General features: G+C 44.2%; 1 protein-coding gene and 1 long non-coding RNA gene across 13 annotated transcripts in view; one reads left to right on the forward strand and one right to left on the reverse strand.

Annotated features, from left to right (window-relative positions):
- Nucleotides 1–207: 207 nt before the first annotated feature.
- On the reverse strand, nt 208–10,133 carry LOC105238901. 2 transcript variants are annotated; one of them, XR_002143307.2, is made up of 5 exons: nt 9,992–10,133; nt 6,552–9,817; nt 3,630–5,034; nt 3,095–3,253; nt 208–373 (listed from the first exon to the last, which is right to left on the reverse strand). It is a non-coding gene; the product is annotated as an uncharacterized LOC105238901 (long non-coding RNA). The 2 variants fall into 2 exon arrangements; XR_004621352.1 differs by having other exon boundaries at nt 6,552–9,897; nt 9,992–10,126.
- The window catches only part of PCED1B (PC-esterase domain containing 1B), a 69,372-nt gene continuing 58,982 nt past the window's right edge, over nt 6,691–17,080 (forward strand). For 7 of the 11 annotated variants that reach the window (XM_034645679.1, XM_034645682.1, XM_034645681.1 and 4 more), the window contains exon 1: nt 6,722–6,860. The gene's annotated coding sequence lies outside the window, so the exon portion shown is untranslated. The other 4 variants (XM_034645675.1, XM_019802807.2, XM_034645677.1 and 1 more) reach the window with 4 other exon arrangements.

Here is a 17,080-nt window from a genome sequence, read left to right on the forward strand (position 1 = left end):
AACTTAATTCGGTCACTACATTGAACTCACAACCAGTTTTAATCCAGTCTCAAGATTCTTAGTTTACTATCAGAGAAGACTTAGTGCCTCAAGAGAAACAAATTACTCATACGTGCCTGAAAGTGCTAAATGCAAGTGTTTGAAGAATTATCACGAATACGCAGACTGTTTCAAGTAATACAAGTGAAGAAAACACATACTGTTTTGTGATTTGCCAAACCTGGTCCTTTTTTAAGGTAGCCACTCATAGAGTTGAACACAGACACACAGCAGTTTGCTGAAATAAGTGTATTCTAAGTACATATTTCGTAGGTTGATTTCGGGCCTGCTTGAAGCACTCAGTTCCAAGAAGATAAGAAAAATAACAGTGTTCCTGGAAATAGAAAATGTCAATTAAGTGATATCAGCTCATATAAAGATCAGCTTAAACTAATCTGTGGCTGAAACTATTAAAAGAGTTGTTAATATTAAAGGAACATCATTTTTATCCCAATACTCATAATATGTTTTAATGTCTAAAATATTTGGCTTTTATGGGTTTGCTTTTAAATAAATCATAGTTTAAAATACATTATAAATTTGTAATGGCATATTAACATACATTAATAGACACCAAAAGGCAAAACATCAATCCTGACTAAATACAATTTTTGCGCCCTCTGCTACCTGCATCCCATGGGGTTAAAACAGACCAGAGAAAACCAAGCATCCTTGCTGAACACTCTCAGTTCGAACAGGGGCTCCCAGCCTGCAGTGGGCCTCCGTGCTGCTCAGTAATTACAGCCCCCTTCATCTCCCAGATGACGATTTCTTCCTTTCTCCTCGATCCTCAAACCTCTATTAGCACCTGCCTCAGGTTCACTCTCAGCTGGTGACCTTGACTTCACTGAGAACACAGCAGTCGAGAACAACTCTGAAAGCTGGTGCCTCCACACCTACCCATACAAGAGCCTCACACCCGTGTACCCGGCCTTTTCCCCTGTGTGCTCCTAGCCAAGGCCCAACCCCTCCACTTAGACACTAGATCCCAATCCTTTCACCAGCATTACTCCTGCAACACCTGGTTTTCCCTATTTACTGACTTACTCCTATAAGCATACAAACTTACTATTCTTGTTCCCATTTTAAATGAAAATAAAATTCTCTTCACCTCTCTTCCCCCTTGTGGAGGAAGAAAATTTTTCCTCTGCCCTTCAAGGTTCCTCTAGGTGGTGTAAGAATTAAATTAACATGAGGGGCGCCTGGGCGGCACAGCGGTTAAGCGTCTGCCTTTGGCTCAGGGCATGATCCCGGCGTTATGGGATCGAGCCCCACATCAGGCTCCTCTGCTATGAGCCTGCTTCTTCCTCTCCCTCCCCCTGCTTGGTTCCCTCTCTTGCTGGCTGTCTCTATCTCCGTCAAATAAATAAATAAAATCTTTAAAAAAAAAAAGAATTAAATGAGCATGAAACAGATTAACAGGGGGGAAAAATAATTCATATGTACAGAGGTCTCATAGATATGGGACCTAAGAAGTACCAAGGCAGGCAGCTTTTATACTTTCTAGACAAAGGAACGTAGGTTTATGAGGAATTGACAGGACAAAGAAAATGAACATCTGGGACTGTCAATTAGCAGGGAATCTAAACAGAATTTGGGCTTGGGTGGTAAATTAGCAAAAGTTAACAAGGTTTGTTATTTCAGCCCTGAATTTTCTGTCTCTGATGGTAAGGATGTCTCTCTTCCTCCCAGTGTTGGGAGGGTACCTTTCACATGAGAGATTTATGACCTGTTTTCTAGAGACCTACGACGGTCAGACTGTTTTTGTTATACTGGCTGTTTCTTAAATAACATTAATTAAAAATAATCATTATGCCATCGTGGCATATTTGGGGGCATCCTGCCCTAGGCTCCCACACTTCCTAGCTGACTTCTCATTCTCTACTTCCCTTTATTTATAGTAAAACTCCTCCAGGGTGGTACTGTCTCTGATTCTCCTCTTAGTCATTCTTAACCACTCTAAGCAGCCTTTGTCCCTACCACCCAGTCAAGGTCACCAATGTCCCACACAGCCAATGGTCAAATATCTCACTTGACTTATCCACTATCTCCAACACAGACAAGGTCTCTTAAGTCCTCCCTCAAAACAGTCTTTCCTCTCGGCTTCCAGGATCTCCTACTCTCCCTGTTTTCTTCCTGCCTCAGTGACTCTTCCTTCTCAGTCTCCTGCATGAGTTCTTCTTGTAGTGTAGGCTTCAATTCTCAAATCTCTTTTCCTCTCTAGCTTCGCCTTCTCCACTGGTGATAGCATCCAAGCCAAACTGATGCCTCCAGGCTGGTCCTCTCCCCCCAGCTTCAGCCCCGTATACCCAAATCCCCATGCAACATCTCAATTTAGATGTATACAAGGAATCTCCAATGTAACAAGCCCCAAATCAAACTTTTGACTTCCACCCCACCCCCCCAACTCATTTCTCCTAAATTTTCTCCATCTGAGTAAATAGCAACTTCATCCTTGTTGTTGTTCAGGCCCAAAACCACAGAGCTAAACTTGCCTTCCCTCCTTTTTCTCATACCCCATCTTCTCTCCACAGGCAAAAAAAAAATTTTTTTTAAAGATTTTATTTATTTTATTTGACAGCCAGCCAGCCAGCGAGAGAGGAAACACAAGCAGGGGGTGGGAGAGGAAGAAGCAGGCTTCCCAGTGGAGCAGGGAGCCCGATGTGGGGCTCGATCCCAGGACCCTGGGGTCATGCCCTGAGCTGAAAGCATATGCTTAACGACTGAACCATCCACGTGCCCCTCGCCACAGGCAAATTTTATCACCTCTACCTTCCAAATGGATCTGGAAGCTGACCACTTCTCATTCCTCAGTGAATGTCACTCTGGTTCAGGCTTCAAACCTTATGTTATTTAATAACCTCTGAAGGAGTCTCCTTGCTTCCATTCCTGCTCCACACAGTAACGTCCTGGAACTTTCTGCTCAAACCCCTTGCAATGGCTCCCACAGTAAAAGCCCAACTCCTTTCAAGTGTCCACGACCTACTTCCCTTTCTTCTCTGACTTCATCTCCTGTGTCTGCCTCTCTTGTTCATGCCAAGCTAGTCATACTAACCTCTTTATTGTTCTTTCTGCTTGGAGCTTCCTTCCCCCAGATTTCTATATGGTCCTTCCACCACCTCCCTCTGGCTTTGCTTAAATGTCATCTTTTCTGGGAGACCTTTTCCAGACCATGATTTGTCCCTTCTACGCTTCCAGGTTCTCAGCTGGGTCTCTGTAACAAAAGACAGATTGGCAAGAGAAAAGCATACAAATTAGCCTTCAAGAAGAGGGGCACTTGGGTGGCTCAGTCGGTTAAGCATCTTTACTCTTGATTTCAGCTTAGGTCATGATCTCAAGGTCATGAGATCAAGCCCCACATCAGTCTCCATACTCCATGGGGACTTAACTTGAGATTCTCTTTCCCTCTCTCCCCTGCACCCCACTTGCTCGCTCTCTTTCTCAAATAAATAAATCAATCTTAAAATGAAAAGAAAAAAAGAAATGAAGACACAAAGCAAGGTTAAGCCTGAGTGTTTTTCACTCTGGATTTGATGAAGACTGGTCAGACAGAGTGTACCAGCTAAGGGTGATAAACTGGGGGAACTTACCAAAGCCTGTTTGCTTAGATTCCTCTGAGTCCTGGTGTCTTTGGAGATAAGGATGCTACTTTCTTCCAGGTAAGGGGAGGGCACCTCTCACAAGAGGGCCTTGTGACGTGCTTCAGGGCAGGCCCCAGAGTCCTTCCAGCACCTGCCGTTTCTCAAGTCCCTTTGGCTTAAAATATTCAGCATGCTGCGGTGCCATATTCTGGGGTAGCGGGTCTCAAACCCTGTCACTACCCCATTTAAAATTCTGATCCACAGCTCCTGCATCCTCCTCAGCCAACAATCGTGCTCCTCTTCGACCTAACATACTATTCTACGTATTTACGTATGTATTTATTTATTTTTAGTTGTCTGACTCCCTCAACCCAAATGTCAACTCCATGGGGCAAGGCTTTTTTTTTTCTTTTAATGTGTTAATCACAGCTGTATTTCTAGCACCTAGAACGTATCTGCCACAATTATTTATTAAATGGGGGAAAGAACTAGTGGATGGGCCACGGTGAGTGATGTGGACATATTTTATTATACACTACCATGTAACCTGGTCCTCTGGATCTGTTTTCTCATTTAACCCTTGCATCTACGTAGCGACTGTTACTGTCATTATTTTGCCACAAGGAGTTCAGCGATTACCAACATCATGCAGCCATAAATGACAAAATTAGTTATCAAACCCAAGTCTGTGGGGTCCCAGAGCTATTTTATTCACAGCGTCATAGCTCTGGCTTCAATTCACACCATCAATAGACAAACAGTCACCATATTGAGATATGGAGATATATTGATATCAAAGTTTAAGTGGTCCCCAGCCAGACAGGGTATGAGGGCCTGGGTCAGTTATAAATGCCACACAATAGGGACTCCTTTTACAGGCTGTTGTGAGTCGTGTGTTTTCTGTACCATTTCAAACATTGGAACAGAATATTCGGAACAATCTGAAAGATCCATTTCCCAAAGACCTTCCGCAAGTTAACATCTGATCTAAGTGGTGTTGTATTCTTCTTTCCAGACTTCTGCCTTAAATAAAAAGGGAAGTTGAGTCTTCAAGAAGAAAGGAGGAGAGAACAAAATATTTCAGAGAGATATAAGTTATCTGTATGGAATACTTCTGATAGAATAGACAAGAAGCCCATGACCATATCACCTCTGGCAGGACAAATGAGGGATGAGGAAACAAGAAAGGGAGAGGGACTTCTCACTTATACCACCTGTACCTTTTGAAGTTCTGTGCCGTATGCATTAAGTACCTTCCGCAAATAGGCAAAATAACAACGGCAGTGAGCCCTGTCTGGCCTCCCACCAAGAGGGCAGTGAAGAGGACACATGGCAGTCTTAAGTTTGTCCAGGCCCTGAGCACTCCTTCCAGGTGACAGTCGTTGAGGCTCGCTCCCGGCCTCGGTTCCACCATCTGCAATGGGAAGATCATGATTAGAGCTTGCCTGACTTTGTAAGCAGGGTCTGTTGTGAGATGCTAAGTGTAAAACTTTATACACGCATCGGCGTTCGTTATCATTCAGGGCAAGTTTGGTGGATAAGAAAGCAAACCAGCTCACTGAGCTATGGAACAGGTTTCTAGAAATAAGAAAATCGGTAGAAAATCTGCTGTTTGGTCTCAAATAATTTTATTTTAAATTCAAGGAGTATAAGCAAGATGACCACCGGCATCATTCCAGCTCCTGTCGTCTCTGGTCTTGGAATTATGCCAATTTTGGTCATCTTTCCCTAGACCTCACAAGGCCTTTTATCCTCACAATGCACAGACTAGCTGGAACCTGGAGGACTGGAGAGGTTTGAAACTCATTTCTAGAATCAAATAATGGCAATTTTCAGTTCTGTAATACGCTACTCTGAATCTTAAAATGCTAAAGTTATCCATTGGGTTCTGGATGCAGCCTTGCCTTGAGACATGTAACGAGTGAATGAAAAATCGTGGAAAAAAATGCCAAATAACTTGACTTATGGCTATCGATAAGAGAATAAAAACAATGTGTCATGGGTGGAATTCGTGAGCCACACACTGAGTATTCAGTAAAGTAGCAAAAAGTAACGTTTCTCAAAAAAAGGCAGCCTAGGTTGCTTCACAGGCCAATGTACCTAAACAGCACAGTATTAAAAAACGAACAAAAACTAAGTGCCGCGGGCGTGTATTTCTGGACTGTTGTGGAGCCCATTACTCTTGTTCATGAGTTATTTTAGACCATTAAATGGCATGGGGAAATGAGAGGTCCTAAAGTGTTTAAAACACCGCTGAGGGTCCACGGTTGGGGAAGAACTTTTTTAGAGCTTCATTTCCTCATTTTTCCTTTTTTCTGCTTCTTTTCCTCCTCCTGTTTCATCTTGGTATTTGTAGAGAAGGGGGAAGTCCTGGGGCTGCAAATCATGTCCTTCCAAACCCAAGAAAACAAAGCACGGTGCTTATCTAACCACCGGAAGGCCCCGCCCCCTGACGCCCCCCAGTTCCCGCGGGTTTCCGCGTGGACCAGAAGGGGGGACCAGCAGGTCCTCGTGGGTCTGCCACCTTCTGAGCTCACTGGGGCCTGTAGTCCTCTGCGGCCGTGGACGGGGCTGCTCCTCCACCCGCAGGGCCGTGGGAAGGTCAAGGGAAAGGATCTGAAAGCGCTCACGTAAATTAATGCAGCACAGCATTATTACTATGAAAAATTAATTAGAAAAGGGAGCAATCTTCTCATCATTTCCTTATTTCTCTTTTCTCACTTCCCCTTTCTCTCCCCTCCCCGCCCCGTCTTTCTCTCCTTCCCCACTCTGCTCTCTCAGACACACCAGGTAGTAAGAGCCGAGGGTCTGAACTGTTAAAACAGAACAAAGTTTAGGAGTCCATATAAGCCACACCCAAATTACTGAGAAATGTGCAAAGAAAAGCAGCTCAGCCCCAGATTCCAGGAAAACGCTACATTTTGGATTTACTTGCCACTTGGTGATGTCACATGGGTCGAGTCTTCAAGCTTTGGTCATTAAGTCTTCCGCTTCCTAATACAAAGAAGTAAATGCTGACTCGTGTCATTTGCCTCCCGTACCACCGGAAATGGCATCTTCTCCCCGGTCGCGGGCTCAGGAACCCAGCAGCACCCAGACGTGAACTCATCTGCCCGGCAGCCGAGGCCCGGGGCTCGCCAACCCGGCCCTCGGATCGACAGCCAACAAAGGAGTGTGTCGAGGGACGAGACCTAGAGTCACCTGAGAGGTACGCTTTTTAATCACCAGTTACCTCAGTGAGTAAGTACTTTTCCAGTTTTCCCATTTTATTTTCAGCATTAACTTCACATTTCTGAGCAGCCTTTCTTAGGATCGTCCTTTCTTGGGCACTTAACTGCCCAGCGGAATCACCCTCCTAACCCCTTCACCCCACCCCCCCTTAACGAACGGGACAACTGTTATTTTGTAATAAGGATTCGTGATTGATAAACTACTCTGTCTCTAAGGACGTACAGCAAAGAGAGACAGACAGTCGTGAACAGGAGAAAGGACGTGAAGCATTTATTGTGTGTGCAATCTTGTATGTTGTGGTTGACCACAGAGGCTTGGCGTCAGTTTTGACTCCCCGCGCTGCTTTTCATAAAATAGATAGATGACCTTGGGCGGATGACTCAGTCTTCCAAACTTAATTTTTCGAATGTGTAAAGTGGAGAAAAAGAGAACACTGATGTCACAGGGCTCTTAAGAGGAACGGATAGATAGCTAAAACACGTAAGACGCTGGTGAAGTGGATACTAAATGTTACTGAGTAACAGGTGAAATTCGTGTTTCTACATAAGAAATGAAGGCCTTCATTCGACTGGAAAGCTCTCCTAAGGAGTAAAACCCATCCCTCAAACATGCTGAGGTGGTTCTGGTTCAGAATAACAATAATTAACGTTTGTAAAGTTTACAGAGCATTTCATCTGATTTCCACAATTAACCCTAAGGCAGGCAGTGCAGAGCTGTGGACCTGTTTTTGCTGCCGAGGGAGAGGGGAGAAGTGGAGAGCTGTACTGAACGTTACCAGCAGGAAGAGAAGCTCATGGGTCCAAACTTCGAGCTGAAGGGAGGAAAACATGACTTGGAAAAACTAGTGTCAGAGAGTTCAGACGTCCCTTTCTCCAGCTGAACCTCTCACCTCTTGGACCTTGCCCCTCTTCCGGTTCCAAGCCATAGGGTTTGGAACTGGCGAAATCCTCAGTCCTGCTGCCAACACACAGAGCCGTGGGAACACAGGTCTTCCAGATCCTTCTACAACACAGTATGGGCAGGGAGAAGGCAGCCAGAGACTGACTCTTAGAATCCCATCTTTAAATTCAAAACCTTTGTTTCCCATGGAAATGCTATTGCACTTAGTGCTCAGATGCTACGCTGGTAATAATAATAACAGCAATAATGAAAGAACGCCCATTTTAAAACCTCTTTCGTGTAATCTCCTTGGAGGAGCTTTGGAGGCCATTTCTCCCATTTAAATACTGAGGTGAGCATCTCTCACAGAGATGACGTGAGCGCTGGAGGTGGCGAAACCCCACCTGCCGACTCAGCCTAATGTTCCCATCACCCGTTCAGTTGGCTTTTGTGGCCATTCCTGGAGACAGAATTTTCAGAATCCCACCTGTGCATCGGTCCATCAGTTGAAAGCAACTTAGTCATTATTGGCTCCCCCTCACCCTTCCTTTTCAACCGTGGGAACTTTTTATTCAACGACCACTTAGACTCTGGAGTAGTCAGCAAAAGTCTGAAAAACTCTGAGGCACACGGAGAGCGTTAGTGCAGCACTGACTTTTCCACTGACCCATGAGGAGGAATAGTTAACGATGGGTGATGGAAGCCCAACTAAGTTAACTTCATCCCTGCTCTGTTTCCTCAGGGAAAAAAACCTTAAAGCTGTGTACAAAACATTGCTTTGTTTTTTTCCACAGGGAATGAAAAGGAAAATGATATGCAAATATTTTTTTCTAGATAAGACTATTTTTTCCTCTCCATCTCAACTAATATTTATAGCTGGGGTTAAAAGCTCAGGCTCCGGAGCCATATTTCCTCCTAAAGAAACAAAACTATCTTAAGCTGATCTCATCCATCAGAAGATTCATTGGCAATGACAGACCAGTTCTGCCATTTGCTAGCTGGACAGCCTTGGGTGATGTACGTAACCTCTCCAAGCCTCAGTTTCCTCAACCATACAGTGGAGAATTTAAGAGTCCCTACTTCAGTAGGCTGTGGGCAGACAGAAGGCCTGGCACATGGTAACTCCTCGGTAAATGCTAACCTTTATGCAGAAGGCACCGGGCTGCAAGGGGTAGAAGGTTGGGTGAGACCCACTTCTGCCAGCCAGGAGGATTAGGATAGAAGGGGGTCGAACGGCACATGGGCGGTTAATCATAGTACAAAATAGAACCAAGTGCTCAAGGAGGGCAGCCGTCAGAAGCAGATTTCCTTGTCTGGGGAAAAAAGGGGTGACTTTCAGACAGACCTGGTCTGAAACTGGATCTTAAGGCAGAAACAGAATTTCAGGAGAGGAGGGGGTTAGGGAACCCTGATGCTGAGTCCCGGAGCAAACATGAAGAGGTGAGAAAAAGCTCTCTGGGTATCCACGGGCTCCCAAATTCACCCACAGGCACTGGGGAGCTGCACAGGAGGAAACATCATATCCTAGGTTAAAAACCAAAGTTTCTAAATGCTGGGAGTTATGCTAGCAGATCAAATGAAAGTGAAGACACGAAAGTCAAAACCCTAGATGATCATGTTTTAGGTCAGAAAACACAAAATAAAAACCAGGCCATTTCAGAAGTCTTTCAGAGTGCAGACACACTTCCTTAAGAATGAAGAGTAATTTATGGAAAGTAAAAAAGTTCATCATAAAACCTAATAAAACAGAGGTGAAACTGGTCAGTGCTCAGCTTCCCAAAATATATTGCAACACCCTCCTCCCCAAAGCATAGCCTCAGGAATTACATCCTATTTTTTAACGCCAAGAAACAGCTGAACGGTTCTCCATCCAGGCTATCGCTCAAGGATTTTGAGGTTTTTAGGAATAGTGGAAGCAGCCGCAGTCACGAACCGTAAAAATGACTTGATCCAAGCATTTCAGATGCAGGGGTTATTTCCACCTGGTCATCCCCAGCCAGTGTCGCACGCATAAACTATACAGCAGCTCTCAGAGCACGCGCAGCAAGAATGTGCCGCCGTCATTCCCACAGACGCTCCATTTTTACCTTTAGGAAGATTGTCCAAAGGTCACAAGAGAATTATTTTAGGAATTCAGCCACGGTTTGATGGTAGGATAAATGGGCATCTAGAGAATTTGAAAGCGATAAGAGGCCCACACAAATGGTTACTCCTTGCCCCCTCCCCCCTTCCCACCCCCTGGGAACTTTTATTCTACTCACCTGAATACGTCTGGAACTCAGGAGACAAGTTTGGGCTGGCTCAATTTATTGAGCACTTAAACATGTGGCAGACCTCACGCTAATGACTTTGTTCAGCTAACCCTCGCTTCTGAAGAAATTCATAGTATTATTCTTGTTTTGTTGATGAGGGTTTTGAAGTGCAAAAATAAAATGTACTCAAACTGCCCCGGGTCGCAAAGGGGCCTCCGCGGTGGAACCGGATATGAACCCAGGGGGCTGCCTCCAGGCCCCCCTCTGAGCCACTGGGCTTGCCACCATTCAGGAGTCATCTGCATACAAATGGTGATTGATAAGGCACCGAATAATTTGTTTCCATCCAAAGTGGGACTTTTGTTGGTGGGGGGAGGGGGGCCCTTAATAATTGCGCTGAGAAAACAGGGGGTCGGCCAGAACCCTTTGGGGCAAATCGAGAAGTATGATCACCGTATTGACTGATGCCATGAGAGTGGATGGATTTACCCAGGGAAAGAAGGCTGAGGAAAAGAAGAAAGGAGCCGATTCGTGGGTTGTGAGAGAGACCAACAGTTGGGGAATTGCCCGAGAAAGAGAAACGCACAGAGGATCCTGGGGGAGGTGAGCCGGGAGACGAGGGTGTCAGCCTCGGGCAGTTTTCCGAAGGGAGTCACCCGGGGCGCCCCGGCCCTGAGGAGCTGGGAATGTGGCTAGGGTGATAAGGACCACGAGGTGGCCCTTGACAGGGGCGATCGGGAAATCTCTGGTGATTTACTGACCACCATTTCTCCGGTCTGGTGGAGTTGGGAGCCTCGTTAAAGTAAAAGGAGGAGTGAGTGGGAGGTGAGGACCCAGCCACGGGCAGTGCAAACAGCTCTTTTTGAAAGTGGCCTTGAAGGGGAAGCAGAAGATAGGACTGTCCTGGAGGTGGAGTCAAAGAAGTTTCCTTTCTTTTTTAAAGCAAGAAACTAGAATGTGTTTAGTGCTTAAAGAAGGAACCAGCCAAAGGAGAGTGAAGGAAAAGTAGAATGAATAATTATCCCCTCTCCAGGGGACATTCTGGAGCCAAGTTCCTGAGGCGGTGGAAGGGCGAGCCACCTGAGCTGAGGAATTACCTTTACACCCGAGGAGGTACAGCTCTGCCTCTGCGGGAGGGAGGAGAAGGGACTGTGGGCTGGAAGGTTCCATGGAGGGAAAGGGAGGGAGGTGCTGTCTGCAGGCTCGGGTTTTCTCTGGAGTCCCCGTGGGGAGGGGTTGTGGAGTCTGAGGTTTTAAGCTGCCTAATGCACGGCAGGCACCGTACTAGGCCCTTGAGAGACATTGACGTGATCTCTTTTCGTCTTCACTGTTGTTCAGTGAGGTAGGTGATCTTACCCCCATTTGACACCAGAGGAAACGGTGGGTCAGCACAGTGAGCAGTCAGCCCAAGAGCACACGGCTGTTTGGGGCCAGAGTCCAGGTCTGACTTCATTGTCTCCCGGAAGGGAAAGCCAGCCCACGGCCTTTCCGTTATCTTGCAGTCTTCGGGGAGTAATAGGTGGGGAGTTAGCGATGTAGTTTGAAATAATGGTTTGAGACCAGAATGTGGAAGTTAGCCAAAGACTGTACATGATGGAAATCCTATTTTTGTTCATATTAATTGCTTTGATTTTTTTTCTACTTTAGGAGATCCTTTTGTAAAACAAGAATTGTTGTTTTTTAATGGATCTGTTTGAATAAAGGCTCCATAGTTTATCTTTAGTTTTTAGAGAATTTACCTGCTATCAGGTACCATGAACCCCTACTCCATTCGTAAAGATGTCACCTGCGTTTCTTTCTAAAGTCCATAGGAACATTTTCTATTAGTCTATTACTATGGGAAAAATATCCTCCTTACGGATTTTTATAAACTTGGTAATTTTCACTCTTCAAGTGTGTGAAATTCTTCTGTGCATATTTTGCTGTGAAAGAATCACAGATTTAAGATGGTGGCCCCGTCGGGAAGGTGATAATGCAAATTGATTAGGTCTGCAGGGATTCCTGCCTCCACAAGGAAAACTTGCGGTTACGTGGAGCCCACTTTGAAACCCACTAGTTTCAGTTTTCCATTTGTATCACGTGTGTTTGAGATGTTAGATGTGGTGTGTGAGGACTCACTGAATAGCCAAGTTAGAAATATGGCCCATATGGTAGAGCTGGGTGATACAGGGATGGGGTAGAGGAACCCTGACCGTAGTTGGGGACGGGGGGGAGGGGTGTGAGTCAGATTTGCAGAGTGACAACTGTCAGAGCCCCAGACACAGGTTTTTTCTAAATTTTTGTTGAATTAATGGCCTGCAGAGCTGAGGCCTCTTTTAGAAGTGAGGTTATTTGGAGTGGGAGGATTAGAATCAGACTTTTAGTGGTTGATAGTTGCAAATAATTTGCATCATTTACCATAGCATCTCACAGTACTTTTACATGGTTTTTTTTTTTAATTTACTCCACTTTTTAAAATAGTAGGCCCGCATTATTTCCCCCTTTTTTGTGTTATATAGAAGATTGTTAACAGACTTGGCCCAGAGCAAAACATGAATCTTTTGAGAAGCAGCAAACTTCAGGCCATTCGTTAAGCTTTCCCAAAGAGAAGTTTGCATTGTTTTTCTTCTTTGAAAACTTTATATGACATGCAGTTTAATTTTTGACAAGTTTAAAGCCCACCTAGAAAAGGAAGCAAATGCCAAGACATTGAGGTGAATTCCTGAAAAATAATTGTATTTGTACCATCTATTCCGTTAAAATGTAAGGGGATCTTGGAAAGTTCAAAACATTGATTTGATTACCAAAAATGCAGTTAGAAGGAAATGAACTATTTATATTCTCAACATAATGTTGCATTAAAATGGTTAGTCTTACGCAAGAAACTATTTTAAACTAGTTACAAGTACTTCCTATAACTAATCAAAACAACATCCTAATCATTAGTGACTACTCCTGATTTAAGACTTACTTCACTGCAGGGTCTCTGGAGCAGCTGACCTATTTCTGTGTCTGTCTTCCTGTAACCAAAGATCAGTAAGAAAAAGAAAAAAAATTAACCTAATTTCTACGACACGTTGATTAATGAAAAGCAAATGTTACATGTTTGGTTTGTGATAGTTATACAGCAATAGTCAATGATTTATAAGTCATGGCTTATGAAGCTATTAAAAATTAATTACCCCCAAACAAAGAAATCTAAGCAAAATGCTCAAAAGTCATTTATTATAGTAGTAGCCATTATTAATGCATATTTCTGTCAGAGCTTTAGTCAAAATCCAAATAGAAAGCACGGAAGTAACTCAAAATTATGATTTCAGGAATCATCGTGAAACTTTTTCAAAAAAAGTGTTAATCTTTAGAGGTTGGAATGACAGATTGCAGTTAGCAGTGGTAAACCTCCTCCCTCCCTCCTGACTCCTCCAGCAGGCTTTGGCGCTTCATTTGCATACATTCTTTGTGGCTGCTGGCACCTTCGTCAGTATTTGCCTCTTGCGTGTCCATTTCCTTGCTGTTGCTCTTGAGAGAAGAGACTGCTTTTAAAATACGTATTCCTTCCATCTAGTACCGTATCAGGTTCGCAATGATCTTTACTGAATGAATGAATGAGTCACCCTTATCTATAAAAGAGCTACGAAAACTAATAAGTGAGTAGAGCAAATTTGAAGCAAAGAAAGAAGCCAAGGTGCAAAAGACCAGCAATCTGTTCGCAAATCCCCTTTTTGTTTGTTTTTTTCCAGAAATAAAAAGGGCTTTGAAAGTGGAACTTGCCAACTTTTCTTTTAGACCTGACTCTCAATTATTCTTCATTTACCACTATTCCCCCCAAAAAAGTAACTTTGTTTTTGTTAGGTTTTGTTTTAAGTGCTTGGTATTTTGGTTTAAGCGATTCTTTCCCAGGGCGATATAGTCCTGGGGGTGTCTGATTTGTTAATCCTGTCACAGCCCTGGTCCTCTTTATCAAGAATTTCATGAATTTCCTTCAGTTTAACTTCTAACTGGAGCGCTCTTTCCAGTCATTTCCTCCTCCCTTTTCCTCAGGCTGATCTGCTAGCCTGTTCCACCGCAGAAGAGCAATGAGACATTCCTAGGGAGACATTTTTGCCCAGGTTTGACCCTGAGCTCTTGGAGCAGCACGTGGGTGGGTTGAGTTCACTGGGTGGGATCCAGGGCAGCCAGGACTCCTTAAACAGTGAGAGGCCGCGGAGTCTGCAGAATTATGTTTTGGTTACTCTACAATCCAGGTCACTTATTTGTTGCATGTCTCTTGGTAGAGATCAAGGTATGGGATGAAATACGTATACTGTCACAGCACACACACACACACACACCCGGGTCCCCACCCCCTGAGTACACATAAACCACGTCTCCTGGGGGGGCGGGCAGAGGAAATGGGTGCCTGCCCGCACGTAAAGACACACCAAAGCTCTCTTCTGACTTGTCTTCAAGTATCTTCCTGACTGGAGCTGAGCTTTTCGATTCAGACCAGCCTGCAGGGCATTCGGCCGTGAAGGATGTCTCCCTACAGAGACAGACTTTGGCGTCGGTGGTTTTACATTTTAGTTCCATCACATCAATATCCTTCCCTATAAAATGGAAATAATAAAGATTATCTCATAAATAGGATTACATTTGTAAAACAGCTGGCATCCAGTAGCCATTCAACAAACATTAATTTGGCTTTATTCAAAATCTTTCACTTGGATCATCTCATTCTCCCATCACAGGACCCTGCTAGACAAACGGGACAAATACTGTAAATCCCCCGCCCCCTTTTACAGCTGATTAACCTGGTGTTTTGAAACTTGCTCAGTAATTATAATAACTAACCTTTATCCATGCTTTCTACTTGTCAGGCATTGTTCTGTTTGGCATTTAGTCCTCACGTGAAATTGTGAAGTGGGCACTCAAAGTCCCATTTTGCAGATGAGGAAAATTAAGGCAGAGAACAGCTTAAGTAACTGCCTAAGGACAAAGAGCTGGCAAATAGAATAGTTGGGGTTCACACCCCAGTAGTGTTGCTACGAAGGCAGTGCTTTTGACCAGTATACCTCAGTGCCTCTAGTTCCCACAGCTTTTAAGTAGTGGGTTGGACTCCCACCCGTGAGTCCCAGTCTAGAGCACTTCACATGCAGAGGAGGAATGCATTACGTCCAGGAAACCAAGTACCCTGCTTGGAGAGCCTCGGGGTTAGCAGAACTGCCCACCCACCCCACGGAGAGAACGCTAATGGAAGGGGATGGTGTTCAGTATCCTAGGGGACGGACGAGGCCCGTGATGGGAGCAGAGTACCAGCCCGGAGAGAGCACCGGAGCGGCCCCATGAGAACCCGAGAAACCGTGGGAGGAGGGTCCCCCCTTCACTTTGCACTTTGGAGACTGGGGTCTAGGGCAGGGGAGCACAGTCTGTTCACGAAGACCCTGAAAGAATGTAGCACCTGTTCTGCTCTATTCCTACCGCTTAGCACTCTGTGTCACCGTTCCCAGTGACTTTCTGATCTGCTCCCGAAGGGCGTGACCAGGTTTTACTCATTTTTATATCCCCTCTGTGGAGCCCTGAGTAGACACTTAACAAGTTTGAGAAATGATTGCAGACAAAGGAGCGTGCCTGAGCCCCAAAGGGATTTGGAGTTTGCCTAAGGTTTTATTTTGTTGTACCACAATGAGCTCTATCCTCTTCTTAAGCTTTCTTTCTGATAACAGAAACGTTTGAATGAAGATTCTTTGGGGGAAAAGAAGCCAATATTTTCAACTGTTCTCTTCGGGCAACTTACAGACTACCCATTTTCCTGTTTTTATTTTTGTACTTGTACCCATTTAAAACCACAAATAGTGTAGCTTTTAAAAGCTAATTTAATAATAGCTATCCACCCACCCCAATTAAAATGCTTACTGATGCATAAAAGCCTACGAATATCAAACCACAATGGATTTTATTGGCCTGTGTAAGTGTATGAAGTGGATACCATGTTCCTCCCCGTCTGAGATCTGTTGGTGATATTGAAGTGTGTTTTTACCTTTTATTCATTAATGGATATGGTTGTAAATATCAGCTTTAAAATAAACTGAAGTTTTGAAGATGAGTTTCACAACTCTTATGGTTTTATGCAATGTGCTCAGGAGGAAAAACATTTCCTCTTCCCTGTTAGGGTCAGTGTCTGGGGCCCTGTGAATGAAAGACAGGTTATAAGGAGAAATAGCACACAATTTTTATTAATATTTATGTACACAGAAGTTCACAGAATAGAAACTCAAAGAAGCAGATTCGGGGGCTTATATATCATTTTAACAAAGGAAAAAGAGTTGGGTTTCATGGGATGATGAATTGTGGGGAAGACTCGGAAACATATGAGGGAACAAATGGAAAATCGGGGCTATTTTAGTAAAGTCTATTTATGCAAACTCACGTTGGTGGCGACAGCTCCCTGTCATCTCCCTTGACTCCTCTCTTCCTGGTGGGGGAAGGAGCACCTGCCTCAAAGGGAAATTTATACACTGCTTTAAGGCAGATAAGGGAAGTGCCGAGAATTCTTCCTGTGTCTGTCCATTCTTAGTTGCCTTCAGCTCAAAATAATCCTTATGCCAAAATGGCATATTTGGGGATGGCATATTCTGATCTTCTTCCTATGGAAAGCAAAGAGTATTACAGTTGCAACATGCGAATGATTTCCAGTGTTATTGCCCTTTTTTACAAGTCCTGTTGGCAAAAAACAGCTGATTCCTTGTTAAAAAGAAGTCTGTTTTTATGTTTTCTGACCTGGCACATGTACTTTTCCTTCTTCTTCCTTTTTTTTTTTTTTTTTTTTTTTTTTTTTTTTTTTGAGATTTTTTATTTATTTGAAAGAGCACAAGGAGAGGGAGAGGGAGAAGCAGACTCCCCACGAGCAGGGAGCCCAACATGGGGCTTGATCCCAGGACCCCAGGGTCATGACCCAGGTTGAAGGCAGATACTTAATAACTGACTGAGCCACCCAGGCGCACCATGCTTTTCCTTTCTGTTGTTTATTGCATTTCATTGAATTCCTTTTAAGTTATTAAATGTACAATTATATATAAAGTATATTTACAAAAAAGGAGGTAAGGCAAGTCATCCGTAATCTTGCTTTTCTAGTAAAAACTG

The sequence above is a fragment of the Ailuropoda melanoleuca genome, chromosome 16, assembly GCF_002007445.2.
Source record: "Ailuropoda melanoleuca isolate Jingjing chromosome 16, ASM200744v2, whole genome shotgun sequence".
Taxonomy (NCBI): Eukaryota; Metazoa; Chordata; class Mammalia; order Carnivora; family Ursidae; genus Ailuropoda; species Ailuropoda melanoleuca.